Source organism: Bufo gargarizans, chromosome 1 (genome assembly GCF_014858855.1).
Source record: "Bufo gargarizans isolate SCDJY-AF-19 chromosome 1, ASM1485885v1, whole genome shotgun sequence".
NCBI lineage: Eukaryota > Metazoa > Chordata > Amphibia > Anura > Bufonidae > Bufo > Bufo gargarizans.
Genome location: NC_058080.1, coordinates 470415853 through 470421852, shown reverse-complemented (window position 1 = coordinate 470421852; position 6000 = coordinate 470415853). Strand labels below are relative to the sequence as shown.

Here is a 6000-nt window from a genome sequence, read left to right as displayed (position 1 = left end):
ACACCGAGGCCTTCCGCAGCCTGATGTCTCCAGCAGCCAATATTTTTTGAGGTGTGCAGTCCCAGCCTTACACCAGCATGTGTCCTGTAACTTCATCCATGCCCTGACCAAAGCAGTTATTGGGAAAGTCCACTTAACGACTGACACATTGTGGAGGCCGGGAGCGAGGTGTACCCTGGGATGGCACAGGTGCTACCGACGGCAAGGATTGCAGGCTCTACTTCCATCAGGGTTTCCCACCGCCACCTACGTTAGTGGCTGCAACCCCCTTTTCTCCTGTTCCGCCTCCTCCTCCACTTCCACCTCTTAATTATTATCTTGCAGCACCAGTCAGCCATCAGCCAGTAGCTGGAAGCAGTGTAGCACTGCAGTGGGTAAGCGAAAACAGTTTGCAGGGTGGCGCAGGACTCCACTCTCGAAGTCAGACCAGTGCGACCAGGTGGTCGGTTGGAATGCAGCAGGATTGCGGCTACAGGCCGCGCTTAAACTGACCTGCTTAGGTGACAAACAGCACACCGCCGCAGAGCTGTGGCAGGGGATAAGGGACCAGACTGAGCTGTGGCTCTCGCCACTCAACCTACAACAAGGCATAGTTGTGTCTGATAATGGCCGTAACTTGGTGGCGGCTTTGGAGCTCGGCAAGCTCACATACATACCATGCCTAGCCCACATGTTCAACCTAATGGTTCAGCAGTTTCTCAAAACCTACCCCAATTTGCCTGAGCTACTGGTGAAGGTGCACCGCATGTGTGCCCATTTTCGCAAGTCATCGACAGCTTCCGCCAGTCTGGCAACGCTGCAGCAGGGCTTGCAATTGCCAGCTCACTGACTTTTGTGCAACGTGAGCACGCCCTGGAACTCCACGTTCCACATGTTTGCCAGACTTTGTGAGCAGCATAGGGCAGTAGTGAAATACCAGCTGCAACATGGTCGTGGCCTTTCCAGTCAGCTTCCGCTCTTCAGAAGCAACGAATTGGCATTGATGTCTGACCTCTGAGAGGTTTTACGCAACTTTGAGGAATCAACACAGATGGTGAGCGGTGATAATGCTATTATCAGCGTAACCATCCCACTTCTGTGTCTACTCAAACGCTCGATGCTCACAATGAAGGCGGACTCTTTGCATGTGGAAGAGGTGGAAATGTGGGAAGAAAGTACACAGGGTTATAGCCAGACGACCCTCTTCTCAGCGCAAGTTCATCTTCTCAGCGCAAATTGAATGATGAGGAGGAGGAGCAGGAGAGGGTTGCCTCCGCTACAGAGGGTAGTACCCATCGAAGTTTAATTCCATCTATTCAGCGTGGAGGGGCAGAAGAGAAGGAAGAGGATGAGGAGATTGAGAGTCATCCTCCTGATGAGGACAGCGAAGTCTTGTCTGTTGGGACTCTGGCACACATGGCTAACTTTATGTTAGGCTGCCTTTCCCGTGACCCTCGCCTTGTACGCATTTTGGCCAACGCCGATTACTGGTTGTTCACACTTCTCGACCCCCGCTACAAAGAGAACTTCTCATCTCTCATTCCTGTGGTGGAGAGGACAAGCAAAAAGGTCCAATTCCAGAAGGTCCTTGTGGAAAAATTGACAACGCTGGCTGCAGAGTACGTTGTTCCTTGGCCAACCGAGGAGGGGAGACGAGGGGAACACACAGCAGTTCCAACAGAGCAGAGCAACACTCTCCAAGGCCTGGGACAGTTTTATGACACCCCACCAGCACCCTCAACCTGATGTGTGGCCTAATGTCACAAGGAAGAAAAAATTTGGGAAGATGGTCCTCAGTGATCCCTGTGTGCCTTACAACTATTGGGTGTCCAAGCTGGACACGTGGCACAAATTGGCGCTCTACGCCTTGGAGGTGCTGGCCTGCCCCGCCAATGTATTTAGGCATAATAACTGATAATCGCATCTGCCTGTCAACTGAAAATGCTGACTGGTTGACTCTTAAAAAAATGAACAAGGCCTGGATTGCCCCTGACTTCTCTACTCCACCAGAGGAAAGCAGCTGAATATAAAGGCACTCTAAATGTGGCTTTTATGGTGTATTGAATACACTATATTCCCATGCACCCCTTCCACCACTAGAGAGGGTATATGGTTCAATCTCTCTTTTCTTGTCCTCCTCCTCCATCATATCAACATGCTTATTAGGCTGCCCTCGCTCCTAATCTTTTAGAGGGTCACCAGCAGGCCCTCACCCATAATGTTTTTGAGGGTCACCAGCAGGCCCTCAACCATAATGTTTTAGAGGGTAAGATCAGCAGCAGACCCTTAGCCCTTAAATTTTTAGATGGTCAGCTCAGCAGCAGGCCCTTGCCCCTAATGTATTAGAGGGTCACCAGCAGGCCATCAATCATAATTTTTCAAGGGTGTGTATGATGCCCTCCTTTATTTGTAATAAAGGGTGTATTGGAGTGCCGGTTCCTTGTAATTTTTGGCCGCCCTTTCACTTAGTGCATAGGCTTTATGAGTGTAGGAGTCCCACTACCTGAACAATTGTACCACAATGTGAATGAGGGCCTCCTTTATGTGATATTCAGGTTGTATCGGAGTGCCTCTTCCTTGTATTTTTTGGCAGCACTTGCACTTTATATACCAGTAAATATACATGAAAGAATGTTTCCTACCAATTTTTCCTCTAAAATCGATTTTATCTTCAGTCTGGTGCGTATTATTGTCACTCTGTAAAAGTGGCGTACTATTTGAACATCCCGAGGTGTTCTACTCGAGCACCCGGGCACTTTCGTGTTTGACCAACACTAATAACAGCATATTCTGAAATTAACATAACTCATATCATGGTTTAGTTCTATATATTTCAGGTTTTATATAACATTGTCAAATATCATTTACTTTTCTACAAATTGTAACTCTTTTGTTGGATAAGCCAGATTTTTGTTCAGCAAAACTTTCCCACAGTTTTCTCAAATGAAGCAGTTCATTAAAAAAGTAGAAAAAAGCTCTTCAGGAAAACAATACTTCAACACGTAACAGGAAACATGCCTCCTTGGAGAAAATGTTTAATAGTCTCCATATGACAAGCTGATTGTATATACACTGTGCATGTAAAAGTAGTCCCTTGGTTATTTTCTTTAAAAGATCACAGAGGACTTCCATCTGTGACAGATTTGTGGTTTTATTAAGTGCATTAAGGAAAATAATATCTGTTACTAGTGACAAGAAGAAGGAAAAGGATGCTTGGAGGAGCAGTGGGATTTGCATTTATATTAATATATTATCATGCCTTCAAAAAAACATGTGTTTAGGTGTTAGGCAGGATGTTGCAAACTGAGATGCAGTGCTTGTCATGTCATCATTTCGATATCACTTCATAGGGTCATTATCTACAGTGACAATAGATACCGAATACTGCATTCAAATTCTAAAATAAACAATAAAATCATTTACTTAAAGGAATTGCTGACTTCTCTGACACATACTGTATATAGCAACACGTTTGTACGATTATTTGCTGTGCCAACTTGGCAGCCTCTACAAGGAGAAGCCACATTTTTCCACACCCACGTCAAAAGCCTGTTGTCCAGCCTAAAAAGTACCCTGATCTACACTGACAAGAAGCAAAAACCCCATAACAGAGTTTGCAGATGGGTGTCTTTTTTCTTATGCAAAAGACTCTGATTCTTTATTGTATATCAAGTCAGTGTTTCATGGTTTGCTTAAAATGTAACTGTTGATTCCATTAATTTATATGAAAGTATAGGGATGGGGATGTTAACATTTTTATAATATACTTTATAAGGGAAAGATGTTTCTTTGTTCTATAAAGAAGGTTGTAAAGAGTCTTCTTAGCAAAGCTCTAACAGCGTTGCTAAGGATATTCGGTCTTCAGTCTTCAGTGTTTTACTGAGCACAGATGACACCTATGTGTAACATGCAGAGGATTCAAGCCTGCGTCTTGTCACTACCCCAATACCTGACTATGTACATGTGCCCTAAATATCACTGTCCATCCCCCTGGCTATCTGACTTGTTAGACTGAAGATAGAATGAATATATATTTTACTTAGCTACACTCAGAGTTTTTTAAGAGAACTCTTTAAACTGAAACAACAGTTATACTTTAAAAAGGCCAGACACTGACTATGCTAGTCTTCCAACAGGTGACACCAGGCAGTAAGATTTTGTCCTCCTGCATAACAATGTACAGGGTGGGCCATTTATATGGATACACCTTAATAAAATGGGAATGGTTGGTGATATTAACTTCCTGTTTGTGGCACATTAGTATATGTGAGGGGGGAAACTTTTCAAGATGGGTGGTGACCATGGCGGCCATTTTGAAGTCGGCCATTTTGAATCCAACTTTAGTTTTTTTAATACGAAGAGGGTCATGTGACACATCAAACTTATTGGGAATTTCACAAGAACAACAATGGTGTGCTTGGTTTTAACGTAACTTTATTCTTTCATGAGTTATTTACAAGTTTCTGACCACTTATAAAATGTGCTCAATGTGCTGCCCATTGTGTTGGATTGTCAATGCAACCCTCTTCTCCCACTCTTCACACACTGATAGCAACACCGCAGGAGAAATGCTAGCACAGGCTTCCAGTATCCATAGTTTCAGGTGCTGCACATCTCGTATCTTCACAGCATATGCTGAAAACCATGCAGGCTACTCGTGTGAGATAGGAAAATAACCATAAGGTCCGACTCCTAACACATCCGCTGTGGTTATGTGATGTCTGTTGGATCCAGATGGAGGTCACTGAAATGAAAAAATAGTCCAGGCATTACCAATAGGCTTTAAATGTGCATATATGTATATTTGTAGCCTTTAGTTGTATCCCATTTACACATAGGTCTGTGGATGCTGTGACCTGCATGTAACATAGTAACATAGTTTATAAGGGCGAAAATAGACATTTCCCCCCAAATCCATTATTTAAAATATGTAAAAAAAATAGAAGAAAAAAAAAAAATAGACATATTTTGTATTACCGTGTCTGCAACGACCGGCTCTATAATAAAATCATATGATCTACCCCATCAGGTAAAAACCATAAAAAAATTAAAAATAAACATTGAACCAAAACAGATTTCTTTTTAGAGAGCTCACCTGGTAGACATAAAAATGGCACCTCATCCTGCAAAAAATGAGCCACCACACAAGACCATAGCCAGAAAAAATATGGCTTTATTAAAATTGCAATACAAAAACATGATTTTTTTTTCTAAAAATGCTCTTATTGTGTAAAATATAAAAAATCTAAATAAAAAAATAGACATATTTAGTATCGCCGCATCCATAAAATTTGGCTCTACAAAAATATCACATGATCTACCCCATCAAGTCAACGGTGTAAAAAAAAAAAAAAAAAAAATTATGCCAAAACAGGTATTTTTTAGTCACCTCACCTCACAAAAAACATAATATCAATCAATCAAAAAGTCATATGTACCCCAAAATGGTAGCAATAAAAACGTCACCTCGTCCCACAAAAAACAAGCCCTCACACAAGACTATAGCCAGAAAAATTTAAAACATATGGCTCTAAGAAAATGGTAACGCAAAAACATTTCTAAAAATATTTTTATTGTGTAAAACGTAAAAATATATATTTTTTTTTTACATATTTGGTATCATTGCTTCCGGATCTATAAAAATGTCACATGATCTACCCCATCAAGTGAACTGTGTAAAAAAAAAAAAAAAAAATGTTGTGACTTCACCTCCAACAAATGAGTTAAAAAGCAACCAGAAAGCCAAATGTACCCCAAAATGGTGGGAATAAAAACCACAGCTTTCCTACTGTATTCAGGAGAAAGTGAGTAGCAAATTGGGGGTGGATATTCTCCTGTTATCTTTTGTGAAAAAGAAAGTTTGGGCCTAAAGCACAAAAAATTCATTTTCACACCCAAGTATTAAAAATTGCTCGTTGATCCCCTTAAAAATTCCTTGGGTCGTGTAGTTTACAAAATATGGTCTCTTTTTGGGGGTTTTCACTGTGGGGTTACCTCAGGGTCTCTTCAAATGCAACATGG

The 6000-nt window shown here is 41.9% G+C and overlaps 1 long non-coding RNA gene across 1 annotated transcript in view; it reads right to left on the bottom strand.

Moving 5' to 3' along the window:
* Positions 1-4495: 4495 nt before the first annotated feature.
* The window catches only part of LOC122932875, a 63941-nt gene continuing 62436 nt past the window's right edge, over positions 4496-6000 (bottom strand). Inside the window, exon 3 of the long non-coding RNA XR_006388352.1 lies at positions 4496-4723. This is a non-coding gene — a long non-coding RNA (uncharacterized LOC122932875). The remainder of the gene's footprint in view (positions 4724-6000) is intronic.